The 19,743-nt window shown below is 38.4% G+C and overlaps 1 protein-coding gene across 2 annotated transcripts in view; it reads right to left on the reverse strand.

The window, feature by feature from the left end:
- Positions 1-11,348, reverse strand: part of npy8ar (neuropeptide Y receptor Y8a) — a 53,269-nt gene extending 41,921 nt beyond the window's left edge. The window contains exon 1 of one of the 2 annotated variants that reach the window (XM_028026228.1): positions 8,903-11,348. The gene's annotated coding sequence lies outside the window, so the exon portion shown is untranslated. The remainder of the gene's footprint in view (positions 1-8,902) is intronic. The other variant, XM_028026231.1, reaches the window with a different exon arrangement.
- Between the last annotated feature and the right edge of the window lie 8,395 nt (positions 11,349-19,743).

The following is a 19,743-nucleotide window of genomic DNA, read 5'->3' on the forward strand; positions in this document are numbered from 1 at the left end:
AGTGACATCACTGCTTCAAATCAAAGTCACAAGAAGTCTGTTGCTGGGTGGGGGGGAGGATGTTTTTTTTTAAACTTTATTCGCAGATACACTGTATAACGACAGAGTGAAACATTTGTTATGCCTCCAGAAAAACTAATACAGATAAATAGAGATAAACAGTATTCAAGAAAAAGCTAAGGGGCTTCGGTTCCCAACTGTACATTCAAAGCAGGACAGATTTCAATTGTTTTAATAGCTATTTTTTGTCAGAGTCTTTCATAGTCGGGATATAAAACTTCACTTCATTGTAAAATGCAGCAAGGCATGGCTTTCTCTACCTGGAACAATGAATATGATATTTAGCTAATGACAATAAATGATTTATGAGAAACTCTGAATTGCTTTTAGTGAGGCCAAGTAAGACATCTTCCCATAACGGATTGTGCTTCTATGTTGTTGTGGATGAAGTCACACCGATTCTGCCAAAAAGCATCAACAAAGGGACAGCGGCAAAACAGGTGGACAACAGTTTAAGGATATGAATCACAAAACGTACAATTTACATCAAATTCTTTCTTGAATATAGAGTTCTCATAAAAGGATTAGTGCAAACATCTGCGATAGCTTTTCATTTTAAACGGGTAGGATATTCTGATGAAGGAAGTGATGTTTTTGTGTTTTTGTCCTGTAAATTGTTCCAGTGCTATGCTAAGCATAACTTCTAAGCTTCCACTTCAGTCTCGTCACATAAAGAAATGAGTGATCAGAAATGATAATATTTAACATTAACACTGCCTGCTATAGTTTTCGTTTTGTAAACATCTTACACCGACTTAGCCATTTATCCGTGCTGCGGTAGGAAACGACGAGGCAGCACAGGTGGTCAGAACAACGACTCATGTTAGATCCTTTACCTGGATACGGTGTGATCGATGATAAATTCTTGTTGAACTTCTGTCTTTTTTTCTGTGGTTTTTTTTTCCTCTTAAAATAGCCGAGGATTCTTCTGCAAAGCTGCTGGACGACATGTTTGGCAACACTAAAGCGGTTCCCTGCATTTACTGGCTGCCCTCACAAAGGAGCAGCTGAGCGACACACCACAGCTTTTACACTGATTTTAAACGTTTTTTTTCCTTTTTGTTGCCTTATAAACACAAACTTCAGCGGATTTTGTTTGAATTTTAATGAACATAATTGTAAAGTTTAAGAAGAAAGAATTTTTGAACAATTTTTCATTATAAATGTTTGAAAAGTGTGGCATTCTGATATTTCAAAATAAAACTCAGCCAATTGCTTTTTTTTCTTTTCTTGATCTGTTAACATGTAATAAATCCACTGCGAAAACACAAACTCTGACCAAGTATTTTTGGTCTAGTTTTTTAAGACAAGACTAACTTACAAGTAACATTTCAGCAAGATAGGAGCTTTTTAAAGTAAATGATTCCTTAATATTAATTTTAAAAAACTACTACTTCCACTGACAGATTATACTTTTAACAAGATATTTTTCCCATAAGTGAAATAATCTGCCAGTTGAACTAATACTTTTTTTTAAGGAGGGAGATATCACACTCCTCTAAAGGTTATCTAATGAAAGAGCTGTCAAGATGGGAAAAAAACTATAACAAAATAAATACTCTGAGTTGTATCAATTTTCTCTCTAGAGTTCAGTTCAATCGATAATTGATCCCTGAGGCTTTATGGACCAAGCAATCTGTCTAAAAATAACAGGGACTCAGTCAGCTGTATGAGGCACCATATTGATCCCAGCCCACTGACAGCTGTTGTGCAATAATCGGTCTGGTTTGGCTGTGAATGTCTATAAGTATTTGCTTTGGGCAATTATTTTAAAAAAAACTAGCAATGTAGACGAAAATGACCAAGACAGGGAACCACCTGATCATCAGGAATATAATAACCTAAGAGTTCAGCCTGAGTTATTGTTCACTAATGCCTCCCTGATAAGGTTTAAGTTTTACAATAACAATAGATGAAGACGTAATCCAGCACAGGAGCCTGTGGTCTGTTTGTACACAAGCAGTTTGGAGGATTAAATATCCTGTAGAACCCAACAAAACAGTGAAATGGACAATTGAACAATAATGAACTCCAGTCCTGGAAGCCACAGCAGTTGTTCAGTTAGCAGTAGGCATGGGCTGGCATGAAATTATTACGGTACGATAACCTCTGGAAAAAATATTATGGTTTTGTGGTATTACAATATTATAATAGCAGCTCTAAAATGTGTTATTTTACATTTTCATTATCATTCTTTGATGTCCATGCACGGAGGAGCTGCTTGTTAAATGTTTGCTGAATTCTGGGCTGATCTTCGCCCTCCGACACGGCCTGTTGCTGCCAGAGTTCTAGCAGAACAATCGGGACAGATGTGTGAATTTAACTAGAATTTCCAGTGAAGAAACGATCAGGTGGGAGGTTTCAGGAGGCCACGCCACGTCTTCTCCTAAAAACTACACCATGAATGGGGCGTACTGCTCCTAATCCTATGATTCTGATGACGTCACAGAGTTTTTTTTCTGAAGCTTCTCCTCTTCCTGCTGCTGGAACCAAAGTGGGTCAATGCAATAAAATCAAACATTACTCTATACATGGAGGTACAGAAATAGCCAGTCATCAGGGAAGTAAGTACCAACCAGAAGACATGGACAACATTTCATTTATTAGTCCTTTAGCCACAACATGGCCTAAAGCCTATCAGGTCCCATAGGCCTTCAAGCCAGGCTGCAGTCATGTCCTTCATGTGCTAATAGCTTGTATTGATTTCTCTCATGTAAAGGAAAACATCACCATCACTTAAATGTAGAGAGGAAGATTTAAAGACACAACTGAAAAACTAAATTCAAAGCCTACAGTTCATGGAAGTGCTTCAGGTCTCTTGTGTCTCTTGCCTCAATTTGACAAGCATTGAATTTGTTCCTGCTTAATTTGTTTACCAGTTTGAATGAAAGACACGAAAAAGATATGCCATTAGTTTGCCCAATGATTGCAAAATGCAGTCATTATTCTGTCTCAGCAGGAGACAAAAACAAAACGTTCCCAAACAAATAAAAGTAGTGGAAACTGAATCTTGAAGATATTGACAGCTACAGACACAATATCACCAAATGTTCCAGAAGCTTCTTCAAAGAAAAACTAACATTGAGGAGAACTTGTTTAGAGAAAAAATAGATTTAAATTTTTCAGTATGCCTAAAATTTGGTCATTTTCATCAATGAGGTAAAATGGGGTCATTATCTACAAATACACATCCTGGTGGAACTTCTTCCTGTTCCACCAAATACAACACTTGGCCCCTATTAAGTTTCAGGAAGATGTGTAAGGACTCTGCAATGGGCCTCTATGTGAAACATTTACCATGAGGGTGAAGCTTGGCTGCATACCTCAAACCCAAACTGGATTGGTTTGCCCCTAATAAGCTGTTTGCAGACTGATTTGCTGTAATAGGCTATCATGCTTTCATCATCTAAAACCAGTTGTGTGTATGGCAGCATCTTATCAAAGTCATTCAGTGCACTGCTGATGGGCCACACTTTGTAGATAGCGTCCTCTGTCGCCTTTAAGTTATTCACTGGATGAATTGAGGCCATTACCTCCCTAAAGTGGCTTCTTCTCGGCTTCATTATAGACATCACGGTCATAAACCAATACTTGTGTTTCTGTGGCAAAGACCCGGAGCCAGAGGTGAGCAAAATACATCAACATGAACAATTCAACAGGGTCAGGTTTAGCTTCTTTCATCAACCTGCTGCCGTCGGGTCATAGGTCACAAATTCTGATCCACTGGATGTGGCTGCTGGTCGCTGTGGTGTTTTAAGAACCATGTCTCTATTTTGGAGGGGTTTTTTTATTGTATCAGTTTAATTTTCATATGGGCATGTTATTTTACTGCACTGTGGAGTATTGGTATCTCTCATTTTATGTTTTTTTATTTTTTTTTATGACATTTGCACCTTCCTTAGGGCTTTCACTTTTTTGCCAGGTTGCAGTATTAGTATCTGGGCAGTCGCTGTCACCATCACTTTCAGTTGCATCTTTTCAAATGTTGGAATGACTGTGACGTATCACATCATCCTGGGTTCTTTCAGGTTTAAAGATCAAAATCATGCAATAGTTTTAAGCTTTGCGGACAAAAACACAAGATGAAAAGAATAAACAGCCAAACCTTTGATACCTAGCATAGCACTTTGTTACGCTAGCGGCAATACATGTTGCAATACATTTACTTGTATGACAGTCAAAAGATGCATGCAATTATAAAATTCTGATGATTTATCAGAATAAAAAAATAAGACTATAGAAAGAAATGCACATTGAAAAAAGAAAAGGCACTGTGCAGAGAAGATTGAAGAGCCAACGTAGCAGCGAATTCAGTAGGTCATCAGCTTTACGATATTATTGAGCATGTATGTTTTGTTTACTATTTACGCTTGATGTAATATTGGAGTACAGTAAATTCTGTCAAAAGAAAACGTGTCATTGCATCTATTGCATGTGACTTATAGAGTAGTCTCCTTCTCTATAAGCCAGTCAATCAGATCAGTAGCTTTGGAAACGATTGGCATTATGGGTAGTTTTGGCAGTAATACTGCGCCATAGTAGCATGAGAAGAAGAACTTCCAGTTATCAAACTCCTCTCCAAACCAGATCCCAGTTTTTGTCCGTAAGCCAGACTCCTTTACTACTTTTAAGAAACTGTAGCTTTGATTATCTTGAGCTGTCGATGTAGGATTCAACTATTACTTATAATACAGTGTTGATTTTCCATAACAAATATGACCAAAAATAATCTGTGTGCCTGAAAGGAAATGGGGAAGTGGAAATGTGGTGCATGACCTCGAGCATCACTCATTCCTGAAGCTTTTGCAGACTGCTGTGTTATGATCCACAGATGATTGTGTTTTGGTTCTGACTGGTTGGCATTTAGGTCATTTTAGTGTAATTTGTGCTTCCGTTTCTTTCTAATGTGACTGTTATTTGAACTGTACTGTTACTAGTTAATGTGGTTTGCAAATTAAAAACAAAAGGAACATTTATTAAAGTGCTTCGGAGATACCCAAAACCTGTGACACACTGTTATTGTTCAGTGGTTTTAGTCATTAAATTGACTTTTGCTTCCCTAATTTGCACTTAAGGTGATTTTTATTTTCGAGTCTGTCATGCTTTGTTGTTAGAAACACTATTAGGCACAAAATAGCAATTATCTGAAAGGTTTCCAGTTGCTCTAATGCCTTTGTTATTTAGTGTTGGTTTTTAGTGGTTTCACTGCTTAATGCTTCTCTAATGTCTGCTTGGCACAGGTTTTCATTTCAACTTTTGCTGTAGTCAATAAACACATACACTGGTACAAACACAGAGCATGAATATCCCACATTTACACTTTTCAATCTCACAGCATTGACATTGATCTCATGGTACAGTCTGCTGTTTGCCTTGAAACAGTGACTAGCCATACTTTTCAATTAATTTGGGTAATAATTATCTGAACACTTGGGGCAGAGGTGGAAAAGTTACAAAATTCTGTATTCAAGTAAAAGTAAAGTTACTTCGATATAATTTTACTTAAATCTAAGTAAAGTTACAAGTGTAAAATGTTACTCTAAAGAAAAGGTTATCCCTTTAAACTTTTACCTTAAATAAAAGCTACTTTACTTTTTTAAGTAAAGTTCTGCTCACAGATTTCACAAAGAAAATGAGAACATAATTGGTCTCAAACTGTTTTTTTGCTAAAGGAGTCCAAAGCTCCTAAGAATGCTTGTCAACAGAATAATGGAGGAGCCATGTTGCAATTACCTTTTGAAGGCTTCTTAAAGGGACAGAGGCCCAATTTCAAGGTGTCAAATTGGGAAGTAAATTTTTTTTTTAGTTATGTTTATATTTACAGCAGTTTTATAGCACAAGCGAGCAACAGCACTCTGTGTCTGGAAAAAACATAATAAAACCCATTTAAACTGAAAGTTAATAATTGTTAATAACTCTTGTGTTTATTCAGTGTGTGCAAGGACAGCCAGGCCACCATGACACAAAAATTGATTGCTATTTGGCTGTTATATTCTCCCCTGACTTGTTAACGTTGATCAAAATGGTCAAACCAACCTTTTGATGTACAATTTTAAACGTTAAATGTTAATGAACCAGCTTGCAAGTACAAAAGAAATGAAATAAAAAATATGGAACCTGATCAAACGTGCAGAGCTGCATTTCTGCTGAATTTCTTGTAAGATAACACCTGTGCATTTCTCAAGCCAAGACACTCACACATCTGCAAACACACACCCTCCTTCACACACACAGATACTCACACACCACCTCATGAGGTGTCTACCTCATCTCCCTCAGGTAGTTATATCTACTCAATGTGACCATGTAAACACATTTTGGCCCTTGGGAAGACATGTGTAAGAGTAGTACACACACACACATGCACACACACAAAATCCCTGACAAAAGCTTCCTGCTAAATTTATAAACTACACTTTGATACTGATGGTCCTTAACTGGGGCTGGAATGAGCTAAAAGAAGACATGAAGCTGAGTGTGTGTTAGCCTGTAACTTATTCTTCTGTATGAAAGTTAGTTTGTATTTTTAATAACAGCTCAAGAATTAATACCCTTTTTCTGGCAACCTGAGGAGATTTTTATCAACTTGAATGTTGAAAATAACCATCCTATAGGGTCAGATGCTATGAATTTTCTAGTATTGTTAAGGCAGCCTGGATGAATACAGAGACAGAGTTAAACAATATATATTTTACTCCATATTTCTCACTGAAGATGCAGTGGTCAGGTTCTGTTTTTAAGTCAAAGATAAAGGCATTTGCATAACAAGATTCATAATAAATGGACTGAAATTATATAGCGATTTTTTTAGTGATACTGACCTCTCAAAGCAATTTTACTCTAGAGCTGTATTCACCAAGCCGAATTCAAACCGTCACAGTGAAACTGTTTCTGACATGATGTCAGTGTTGATGGTGGACCCAGATGCAGCGACGCAGTGTATAAAAATCAGGGTGATGATGAAGTTTTTTATTAAAAACTTCATCATCACCATTGTTTTAAATTTTTTTTACAAAAAAATTTTTAACCACAAGAACACAGGGACCAAGAGGAGAACAAAACCAGGAATCCAGGGTAAAAGAACAAAAGGGAATCAATGGGAAAGTAACAGGGAGAAAATAGAAGGTGTGAGTGACCGAGAATAAATCATATATATACTGGGGAGGTTGATTACTGAACAGGGAACAGATGGCTGATTAGAAACAGGTTGCAGGTGTGAAGGACGTTAGCAGAAGGCATGCTGAGGAGACAGAAAGAGAGAGAGGGAGATGTTTATGGAAGGAAACCCGAAATTATTTGAGCCAAGTCCTCTAGCTTAAAAAAACAATTCTACCGATTACTAAGGAATTGCAGGGAACTCATCTAAATTTGATGAATGATTTTTATATCTCTAAGAAAATGATCTCAGATTATTTTGGTATTTATAAATAGGAATAATTGTAGTAACGTTAATGTACCTAAAAGAAGAAAAGTAAATACATAAATGGAAAATCAATGTAGTGCCTGTTTTTTTCCTATAAATGCAGTTTATTTCAGTTTATTTCACTATAAATGACTGAACTGTTGTCAATTCTGAATTATGGTTTAAATATGTATATTAAAGATATAGAAATAATCACAGAAAAATATATAAATGTTGAAATTTGTTTTCCCTTTCTAAATAAAAACCAAAAAGAATTAAGGGGCACACCGAGTGTCCTGAAAACTTCCAAAATGAAACCAGCATTATTGGAAAAGAACTTCCATCCACATGCTGGCAGCCAGAAAACAGCCGATGGTTTCAGCCGTGTCTGTTTTCTTACATCTGATCTTCCCACTCAAGCTCAGACCATTGTCTGAGCTTGAGCATAAACCGAAGTGATGAAGTCATGTTCTCAATTTTTTTTTTTCTGGGTGAAAACAACCAACACAAAGCAGAGCAGGGAGAATGACTAAATTCTCTTTAGAATATTTGGCATAGCAAGTATTTCTGGAAAAAGCAGAATTCATCCACAGCAGTTGATATCCGCTGATTTTCCTAAGAGTGTCTGTTAAATATGATCCAGGGTTTCACCAAACTATGTTTATCTCATCATTTTACCACCATGTACAGTGAACATTGCACCACCACAGAGCTGCTGCAGTAGCTGATATTCATGTGTTATGGGAGTGTGATTCCATCAGCACGTTTGCATCTCAAAGTAACACACACTGAATCATCTGATATGGTTTTGCTGTACGCTCTGACTCTGACTCCCGCTGCAGATCCTCTCATCTCACCTCAAATGTGTTCGGCCAATTCAAACAATTACAAATGGGACACAAACAAAGCGCTCATCTTCTCAGGATTTTTCTTGGTAGCAATAATATTAGTGCATATAAAACAGAACCTAACGAGTCCTTAGTGATCATGCACAATATAATCCTTAAAATTCAAACTGGCTATTTCTTTTTCTTATCGTCAGAAGCAACAGGTTTTGAGCTCAATGTCTTGATTGACTGTCTGCAGGAAACCCTCCTAAAGTTGAGCTGTTTTGATCCAGCAGAGATGTGGAGCTTCCATTCTGCCTCCAGCAGCGAGACACAGCACAGAATCCACTCACCATCAATTAAACATCAGTTAGCCTGCAAAAGCCGCTCCGGTTCCAACTTTGCCTACATTTGAATTTTCTGCTTATTGAGGATCAGAAGTTTCCCTCCCAGGCAGGCGGCGAGCGGCGGGTCGTTGTGTCGGTCAGTGTCTGGCGGCCGGAGCGCGCGCGAACAGCCGGGAGAGTCCACAGTCTGCGTCTCACTCCACGGACACAACGAGACAAGACGAACAGGACGGCGGGCGGAGGACAACACGGACAGGTGGACTCACCGGGTCGCGTGGTCAGGTCGGGACTGGGTCTGATCACCGTCTCCAAGAGAGCAAATAGAAACTGCGCACGCACGTGCAGGGTAGCTGCCGCACGCGCAGCCGCCGTGGACCCAGTTACCGGGACTCCGCGCGGTTTACAAGGGAGGGAGGTGATCTGTGGGTGAGGCTGTGGAGTTCTGTCAGGTTCGGTCCTCTGAGAGCGGGTCTGAATTTACTGGGTCAGGTTCGGACAGACAGTGAGGTAATAACAGTCAAACCCACCTCCAAATAAATCCCACACAGGTGCAGCAGCTCTTTGGACATTGGTAGTTCAGTTTAAAAAGTGGAACTTACTACAGTTCTGCATTTCAGTCATTTTATTTGTTCTTTTTAACTATGGCCAATGAAAACCCAAGATATCACAGGAAATGGGAGTATTTCACTTTCAGAATCTAAGAATGTTCGGCACAGAATGTGATGCTATAAAATGATTGTGAAGACTGCTGACAAGACCATTGCAGATCAGAGGGTCATTCCTTAAGAAGCTGGCCGTTCACAGAACTGCTGCATCCGAGCATGCTATTGGAAAGTTGAGTGGAAGAAAAAAGTTTGATTGAAAAATACACAACAAATAGGAAGAGCTTTGAAAGGATTGAGAAGCAAAGCCCACTGAATAGCTTGAGGGAGATTCGCAAAGCATGGACTGCAGATGGAGTCAGAGCGTCAAGAGCCTCAACACACGGTCATCTCCAGGACACAGACAGCTCCTGAGTTCAGCCAATCCTGAGTCAGTGTTAGGAGCGTTTTAGCTGTGCTAAAGAGAAAAGGGGCTGAGGGAGAGTTTAAAGAGTGGAGAACATGTTGTTTGAGGTCCAGCATGATGCTTCAATTTGTTTTTAGTTTACATGGAGCAATCCTATTATAGAGCTGAATAACCTCTACTGCAGAGGAGACTTCAAAGTCCAGCAGACCCCTGAGGCTCCAGGAGTCACAGAAGATCAGATCAGCAGGACTTTGACTTCTTGAACCAGAGGGTAATTATGACCCTTATTGGACCTGCTGCAGACAGTGATGAGCAGGTCAGAGATACATGAATAAACTGCTGCATCACAGATCCCACAGTGTTAGTGTTTGATGTCCATCACTTCAGCGCACTTTTATTTATTGTTGAAAACAAAATGTTCCCTTTTTCTCTCTAAAATGTAAAATGAGATTTAAGATGTAACAGTGCATCTTATTTTCCGTCATCTGTGGCCTCACTTCAGCTTTCCTCACTGGTTTGAGAACCGACACACTGGAACTCTGAGGTCAGACTGGCAGAAGTGATGGTTGTGCTTTTCTGATCAGATCAGGGAAATGTAAATGTAATGTACACATCTACTGACTCTACGCTGTAGCAATACATAAATTAGTAAACTGATAAGTTTGTTTTTTTTCTTTGACGTGGAGGTAGAGCGTAACAACAGCTTCCCTTATTCGCTGTTAAGCCCAGTTCCAAACTACTGGAGTTTTGTTTGTGAGTGTGTGTCTCTCATCGCAGCTGCCATGTTTAACTTATGTCTGTGTTGGTGTGTGGTGTAGCCGTGTCTAGCTTGCCTTTATCTGAGTACGTTGCAGTCACACCTGAGCTAGCATAGGTTCTGTGTTTGTGCGGCGTTGCCAGTTTTGTACGTGTATTGCAGCTGTGTTGTCTGTGCTTACATTTTCTTTTTGAGTTGTGCAGCCAGGTTCGGCTTTGCCTTCTTTAAATATAGCAGCCGTGTTCGGTTTGCAGCTCCACATGTGGTTCCAGAGCAGCGACAGCTAGCACTTGTTGGGATCTGGGTTTCACCATTCTTCTCAGTTCCCCCAGTTCTCCATCAGATGACGTCAGGGAGCACAGCTGGCTGGGTAGGCTCCAGCAAACCTGCAAATTATCTAGCCTCATCAGGTCAAGAGGAGTCTGCTCCCAGTCTGTCAGCGCCTGAGTGCTAACTTACAGCGGTAACGCCACACCCATGTGGTCCTGGGTGGGACTTCGCTTATGGATCTCCTTTAATTCTGTGACTTATCTTGCTCTGTGCTCTTTCTTCAAGGTTACTCCTAGTAGTGTCCACAGTATTTGTGGACACACTATTATGTGTGCACTAATACTAATACTGTATTGGGTTAAGAAAAGAGTGTCTAACATCTCTGCAGACCCCTCACATCCTGGACACAATCATTTTCAGGTCACTGAATCAGAACTTTCTTTGATAATATCAGCCACCATAGAGACAGTTTGTTTTTGGTTTTGATGAACACTGCAACCAGAGTCAACTACTCTGCTCTTAAACAAGACCATTTACAGTAGCACAATATCCATTTTTTGTTTAAGAAAAAATGGCTTCATATACACCTACAGATATAGATACAGTGTTTATTTTATCCCTTATTTTCTTTCCTCTACAGTTTGTATTTTACACAAACCTCCAGGGGCAGCAGCCACAGACAGACCGTCTTCTGGGTGGGGTGTACTGAAATAAAGTTTGTTGTGCTTTGGTACAATAATAATAAAAGCATTCAGATTCTGATTATAATTAATGTCTGTACACTGCGAGCAAATAAAACAGAGGTTAAATTCCTGGTTTGTGCACGCAATCTTTTCCAAGAAAGTTGATTTTGATTCTGAACCTGGACTAAATGTCCTTGTGTGAAGCTTCCAAAGTGTGATTGCTTAACTTTGCTTTGTGTAAAGCAGCCATTCCTAAACGGATGAAACATTTTTTCAGAAAGTAGAGACATGAAGACACAATAGTGACTGCGCTCCGCTGGTGAACAACTCAGAGTAATTTGCTGTGAAGATGAGTTTGAAAATCTTCACGACACAGCGAGGAGAGGTTAAAGCAAGCAATGAAGCACAGACGACAGAGTGCGTTGAGTTATAGAGCAGAAGATTGCACACTGTGTTCTCCTCAGGTTTTGTTCTGCACCATAATAAAATATTTGACTCTCAACAGCCACATGTCAGTAGGTGTGTGAGCTCGGGGCAAAAAATATGACAGATGAGAGAAACAGATCAGTCTGTAGCCAGTTGTAAGGCAAGTTTAATAGCACAAAAAAGCTAACGCTACGATGGTGAATCAGGGACAAACAGAAAAAAGGAGTACATTTCTGCCAAAATATCAGAAAATTTCTTGAAAAATGTTACATTTCCTAGAAAAAACTGAAAATCTGAGATTAATCTAGAAATTTCAGATTTTTTGGGTTGAAATTTACTCCTTTTTTCCATCTACAAAACCCTTCAGAAACCTAATAATGCCGTGCTGATATGCTGTCACACAATTTAAGACACTTTTAAAACACATTAAAATGGATTGAAAATTTTTCTGATAACTGCACAGTATGTTTAAGTCATAGTCTTGTTCTTAATGTGCAGAATTTTATTCTTCATTTAGTTTGTTGTATGTTTTTAAAATATTTTAATACTTTATATTTGTGTGAACCAACATGCCCTGATGCTGCTGTTACACCTGAATGTCCCTCTTGTTGGACAAGACATGGTGCAAAGGTTTTAACTTTTAGTCTGAATGTTATGGAGAAAGACGAAAAAAGAAAACTGTAAATCTGAATCCCTTCACTTCATATGTAGCAGAATCACATTATAAACAGCATAGATGCTTTGTAAGAACATGACAATGTTGCACAATCTGCTCTTCAGTTCAAGTGTCTGACTCTATGCTCATATGAAAGTGTGTTAAGAAACACTGACCGGTCTAGCGAGATAAGAAACTGTGATGGCAGCTTTAGACAAGATGGCTCTTTGCACAAAGAGGTCATTGCAAATTGAGTCAGATTCTGCAGAGAAAGGGTTGATTGTTCTGGTTGGAGACGCTCCTGGTAGTTACCTCGACTGCTCCACTGCTTGTAGCCACTCCATAACCCTTCTTTAAAAAATTAATAACGAAGCTGTTAGTAAGTTAGAAGTTATTGTTGTATAGATGTTTTGTCATAGTCTTTCTTTTGTCCTGAAATATATTTCCAAGTGTGTCTTCACTAATTTTATTCAAATCTTAATTGAATAAAGACATTGGTAGTCTTTGTTGGCTTATTTGATGTGGGGTTCATTCAAACAACGTTTTAAAAAACACTTTGTGCATCTTTATGTGGACTTTCTTTACTTATGAATTATTTAACAATATTTGGGTGTTTGGGTTTTTTGTCTATTGGCTTTATTGTTTCCTGCCTGGTGGGTGGGTTGGTCCTGTCCTGGTGTTGAGTCAGGGGTCTAATATGCACAGGCACACGCAACCACACACACCCACCCACACACACACACACACACGCATACAGGTGATTAAGTTGAGGTGTTTCCAGATATACTCTTTGTTATGCTATGGTTACCTCTACATATGTCTCATATTAACTTGTGCCATGTACTTTTCAGTGATGTTGTAGTTGTTATTATATATTTATGTAGTTCATTGCTATGGTTTCTCATTTTTCCCTCCTTCTGCAGATGTAGAAGCAGACTTCTCCACATTCTAAAGACAGATTACCACATTTACATATTTAAAGAAAAAATAAAGTCCTCTTTTCTCTGTTTTATCATGGAAAATTTGGCAGAGAAAGCCTGTTGTGGTGAAAGAATCAAACGTACACGTCTGGTCTCAGGCCTAAATCAATATTCTGTGGTGGTTCGATGTGAGAGGTGCGCCGACCGCCGATCTGTCTGTCTGCCTCCTGACTGAGGATCTGAACAAATCTTCCGAAAAAGAATTGAGTAGTGAGTGACTGCTGCTGGGGCAGACGCCTGAATGATGGCCTGCCTTTTTTTCTTGTTCCATCTTTTTCTTCTCATCCATTTCAGACTCAAAGTTTTAAAATAATTGACATTGGTAATTTGCTGTCCACTCAGGGTTGCTCTCACTATATATCTGTTGAAGTCTGACATCTAAAACAGTTAAGTGTGGCATCAAGGTTTTAGTATGCCATACAAGCACAGTGTGAAATGATCAAGTCCCATATGATTTTTAAAACTGCCAAATGTGTACTGAGTTTAAGTTATATTTGGCTAAAAGCAGAATAATGAAAACATGTTCATTACAGGGTTTCCCTCAGAGTGTCATAAGCCTGGTGGGTCTCCAGGCTTTACTTGTGTCCCACCAGGCTAAGCATCATTTGTTTATTTATTAAGTTTTTGTCCTTAAACCTTAATAAACCTTTGTACATTGTAAATGTAAACAGTGTTAGAGTCTTTGGTGAAATGGTTGGAAGCATGACAGCAACATAGCATGGTCAGTCTGTGATCACATAGGGAGGTGTCTTTTCTTTTTCTATTGACCATCTTTACCGCAAAAAATGTATATTTAAATATGTTTGCCTTTTTAAAAAGACTTTAAAGTTGATGTTTAGGTATCCAGTGTCTTTCAATTGCTCATATTCACCTCGTCATATTCTCAAAATTCCTGACAACTTTATTTCAGTATCAGATGTAATCCACAGTGATGCATTCACATTTAAACTGTCCCTTTGTGCATTGTAGATGAATATGAGTGATCACTCAGTTTATCTTCACAGAGGCATATTAGACCATTTCTCATGAGGATTGCTCTTTGAAAGTAAAGTGACACTGACTGACGGTAATAGCTGTCTGCATGGAGGGGCCTGTCATTACTGCTGAGCAGCAGCTCTTATTCCAGGTGGATTATACATGATTTAACTAAATACCCGATCTTTTAGTGTTGTGCAACAACAGGGTAATCGTTTGGCTATGAATAACTATAAATAATTGCTTAGGGAAATTATTAACAAAACTAGTAATTTACATCAAAATTACCAAGCTGGGCTGCCACATGATTATCAGGAAAATTATAGCGAGGTTGTTCAGACTCAGTTATTGTTCTATAACCACCTGCCTGGGAAGGCTTTGCTATTAAAATAATAAATGAAGGCAGAAGTCCAGCACTGGTGTTTTACAAACTCTAAGACTTGGCATGTCTCAGTATGCAAGAGTTAAAAAAACTGAGCCTTAAGGGGCAGTATTATGTACTTTATGGGCACATACTGCTATTTTATAGCATATTCAAGTAATTATGTTACATTGGTTGTTAAAAAAGATGCTGTTTGCAGTGGGTAAAATAATTTTTCATGAAATGAAATTTTCGCCAGGTGTTGGTAGCAATTGAAGTAATTCATTCTGGAAAAAAGTAATGAACACGCTAACTGATTTTTACTTAATACTTTGTACAAAAGCCTCTGTTGTTAATGGCAGCTTCAAGCCTCCTCCTGTAAGGACGAGCTGCTCAGGTGGGATTTCGGCCCGATCTTCCACACAAACAGACTTTAAACATTGAAGGTTCCGTGAGCTTCTTCTATGAACTCTGATGTTTTTAGCTCTTTCCATGGATTTTTAATTGGATTCAGGTCATCTGACTGGCTGGGCTAATCTAGCAGCTTTATTTTCTTTCTCTGAAGCCAGTTGAGAGTTTCTTGACTTTGTGTTTGGGGTTATTGTCTTGCTGAAATTGTCACCCTCGCTTCATCTTCGACATTCTGGTAGACGCCAGCAAAATTCTCTCAAAAATGTCTTGGTACATTTTTCCAGTCATCCTCCATTGAGTTATATGAAGTTTGCCAGTTTGATGTTCCCACCTCCAAACGGTTCCCCTCAGAAACCTTGTTAAGCCCGGTGGTCTGGGTCATTTCATATTATTAGGGATATAGGGATGAGTTTTGGTTTGGTTTCTCTCTATATTTGAATTACTTTAGGTTTTTACTAACACCTGGTGAAATTTCATGTTAATAGCACCTTTTTCCGAACACATCACAGGTTGTGTTCGAAAAATCTGTGACATCAGATTGTGGTGTGTTCAATACTTAATTTTCTTGCTGTATGTTTTGAACAACTGCAAAATAAATCTACCTGCAGGTATAAATAAAGGAATCCGTACTAATCTTTCAGACCTCTTGGGTGAGGCTTACCTGCTGCAGGTGAGGCGTCCAGTTCTCATATCCTCTTAACACCAAACTGCAGAAAAATGTCAACAATCTGTCCAAAATTGTTTGAAGTTAATTTTGTTTAATTTTGAGACATGATCTATTAGGCAACAACAGAACCAGAAATAATAAGTCCTGCTTCTCAACAGTGAACACGGAACAGTCTACGCATCAGAATATCATTTGCATGATTACAGGCATTAATATTATTCACATAATTACGACAGGATTACACGCACACTGCATTCTAATAAGGCTCCTAAACTCTGAGTAACATGCACTGGGTCACATTTTCCACTTACTCAGACGGACAGAAATTGAAAGCTGAATATTAATCTGAGTTACTTTGCCAGCATATTTTATGGAAAGTGTCCTGGTAACCCTGTGACTGTCCTATGTTTATTAAAAAGATAATGAAAAGGAGAAAATAGACTTTTTTTCTTTCTTTCGTGTGACATATGAAATATCAGAATTCTCTTGGTGAAAATGTCGTCCAGAGCTGCAGGCTGATAACATCTGTCACCGTCAGAGTCCCGTCTGTCTGCTGCTCAGCTCTGTTATTAAAGAATTATCTGCTACCTTTCTGTTCCAATCGCTATAATATGTTATTGAATTCATTAATTTATGATTCACTATCAGAATTAAATTTAATTTATGAGTTGTTTTTTTTAAAAAGATCTTTTAAATAATGAATAAATCAAAACTCTTCACTCATTAACAACAGAAATTAGACACCAAGAATGAAGCGTTTTCGACATATTTAGCTGCTCTGGATCAGATTATTAATGTCATGTAAATGATGTGGAACTGGCAAAGCTACAGCAGCAACAGAGGGAACACAGTTTGATTACAAGCTAAAAAAAAACACTGAGTGACCTGACTCTTAAGCCAAATGGCCGATGATATATTAAATTCTCTTGAATACAACATATCATTGGGTACGACTGCTACAGTTTGTGATTTTTAAAAAGACACTTTTTATGCCCAGGTTTTGTTTATGGTGGGTTTTCTAGTTTGTTGGTCACAAGGACTTGAATCCTGTCATGTCTGTCTGAATTCTCCAGCTTCCCCTCACATCAACAGCTTGACAGTAAAAAACTAAGAGATCCAACAGCCGTCACCGTCTTCCCTGCTCCTGCCAGTTCCCATGATGCTCCTGTGCTCTGGCCCTCCTACCTCTGCTGGCTGCTGTATCCTGTGCTGCCTCCTGCTCTGACTCACTCACTGTGAGATCACTTGTTGTCATCCATGTCTTCCCTTCCACTGTTTTCATGTCACAAGAACATGTGCAAAATGGTTTATCTAGCATTATTTTATTGGATATAAACAAATAATAATAAAAAAAAAAGTTGTTTTTTTGAAGGCGGATCTCTGATCTCTCTTTGACATGTTCTGGAAACCACAGAACATTTTGGTTTCTTGCTCATTTTCCTCTGAATATAACATATTTCACTTTGTTAATGTCTCTCTCTCTCATATGTACTTTTCCTCTGTCCCTAAAACTTGCTTGCTTCTTCTCGTAAGTATATTTTATGAAACGCTTCAAACGCTAGTTGTCTCCTCACTGAGCTCCAGGCCTTTTGAATCGTTTCCTTCTGGCTGTCGCTGACGTCCTCTGGGTGTTTCTTCAGCTAAGTATGTTGGCTGTAAACTTCCCACATCTCCTTGAAGGTGAAATCGTCAGAGCCATGTTGTTCAGATATTCAATTGTCTGTTTTGGGCTTTAGTAGAGTGGAGATCTGTAGGTCGGAAGCTTTCAACGTATTCAGTTTCTATTTCTAAACAAATGAATAGTCGAGAAATGAATAGGAACACCATTTGCCACAAGCCAGTGGAGAGATGCATTTATATATTGTAGAAATGGCACCACAGGTTTCCCTGGAGACGGCTGTGTTGACAGGGCAGATACACCATGAGCATCACTGCATGGGCCAAGGCCGTTACAGGGTTGAGTAACTCTGGCGATGAGCTTGAGAAGCTGAGCTTTGCTGGCCGTCAGTACAGCTACAGCCTGCTGCTGAGCTCACTGTGGAGAATCCAGAATGTGAATCTCAATAAATAAATGGTGTTGGTATCATATTTTCATATGCATACTCATAAAGTCAATGTACATATGATGTGGAATTTGGTCACAAACTATATATACACTGCTCAAAAAAATAAAGGGAACACTTAAACAGGTGTTTAACACTTAAAGTGTTCCCTTTATTTTTTTGAGCAGTATATATATATATACTGTATATGAACATCTACTGTACATCAGATTCTTTCTTTTATTATTATTTTGTACCATGATGATAAATGAATAATGCTTTCCTTTCTGTATTAATATCCTATTTCCTTCAGCTCCTAATATTCCGTTCAGACTCCATTCCTGGTCTTCTCTCGTTTTCAAACACATATAATTCACAGTTCATCAGTCTATGTTCTATATTTTATTTCCCTCCACATCGCTCCCATTTATTATTGTTATTCCTCCCAATGAACCTCAAAACATTGTTCTGAGCCGTAGGCAACGAAATTTCGTTCTGTATACACCCTGTGCATGCAAAATGATAATAAAGTCAGTCTAAGTCTAAGTCAATTAAACAATATGACATTTAAATACATCTGACCTACCCTCAATATCATCATTATTATTATTTCTTTCCCTCTGTTTATCTCTCTAACATTTTTAATTAATCCTAACTTTTATCATTTAGACATATGCCTTCCTTTCTCATCTTCATTCAATCTTTTTTTGCCAATTAAAATGGTCAGACATCAATTAGTTTACAAAAATTCAAACTCTAAAGAGAACCCAGACCAAACACAGACTGAGAATAACAAACAAAGTCCTGAAGAACATGACGGATCAGTTGTTTGTTGTGTAGGACAAATAGAACAGCATCCAACCAGCAACAATCTCAGTCATGGCTAGAGAGTTTTAGCACACACTATGAAATTAGTCAAGAAAAGCCGAAGATGGGAAAGGTGCCAAAAGGCATTCTGAGGAGACAAATAGACCTGGAGGCTTTGAAGGAAGGAAGAAAATGAGGCGACAGATAAGATGAAAGAGAGACAAGCAGAAGAGGAAAGAGAAAGCTTCCAGGGGAGAGCTACCAAAAGGCAGTTACTGTGAAAACAGGCATTTAAAGAGAACAAGAGTTCAGAAGGTGGAGAAAGATGCTATCTGACGGCGACTTTGCAGTCTTTGATTCCCTGTTAGCAGGGAAAAAAGGAAATCACAAAAAGTCCAGATTTTATCCAGAAGTATTTTTGTAAAAACTAATTTGGCTTGCAAAAATCAAGGTGATTTTTTTTGTTCATATTTTATATTACAGCCACAAACATATTTTTTTAAACAGTGGGCCTTAACCTTTTGGCTGTTTAGTTACACCAGACTCACCTATTAATTTTTTTTGTAGAATGCAACTCTAAAATTTGTGTAAGATTTTAGTCAGATTCCCTTTTATATTGATGTTTTTAGGGAATATTTCTAAATATTAGAAAGAAAATGCAGCTGAAAAAAACATCCTCCTTCTACTCCCTGACTTCTTCTTTGTTGTTTTTGCCAGCAGTAACATCCAGCTGTTGATCACATGACTCGTGCAGGAAAAAAAAAAAAAATTCCGTTGCAGTTTTGCAAAATAATTCTACTTTTATATAGCCGAAAAAATCACTTCCAACGCAAAAAGCGTGAGCATTTCCATTAAGTGTATTTATGTTTGTAATTTCAATATTCGCAATTATATGGTTAATGGAAACACGGCCACTGACATTTCTTTTCCGCCACGTGTGGAACAGCCACACAGAAATGGCAGAGAGCAGGAGGTAATATCTTTATTGTTTCCTTTTTTTCTCCTCTTCCAGTGTTACGTTCACACACCTTCACATTGTGTGACAGCAACCTGCTGAGACGAACA

This window comes from Xiphophorus couchianus, chromosome 8 (genome assembly GCF_001444195.1).
Source record: "Xiphophorus couchianus chromosome 8, X_couchianus-1.0, whole genome shotgun sequence".
NCBI lineage: Eukaryota > Metazoa > Chordata > Actinopteri > Cyprinodontiformes > Poeciliidae > Xiphophorus > Xiphophorus couchianus.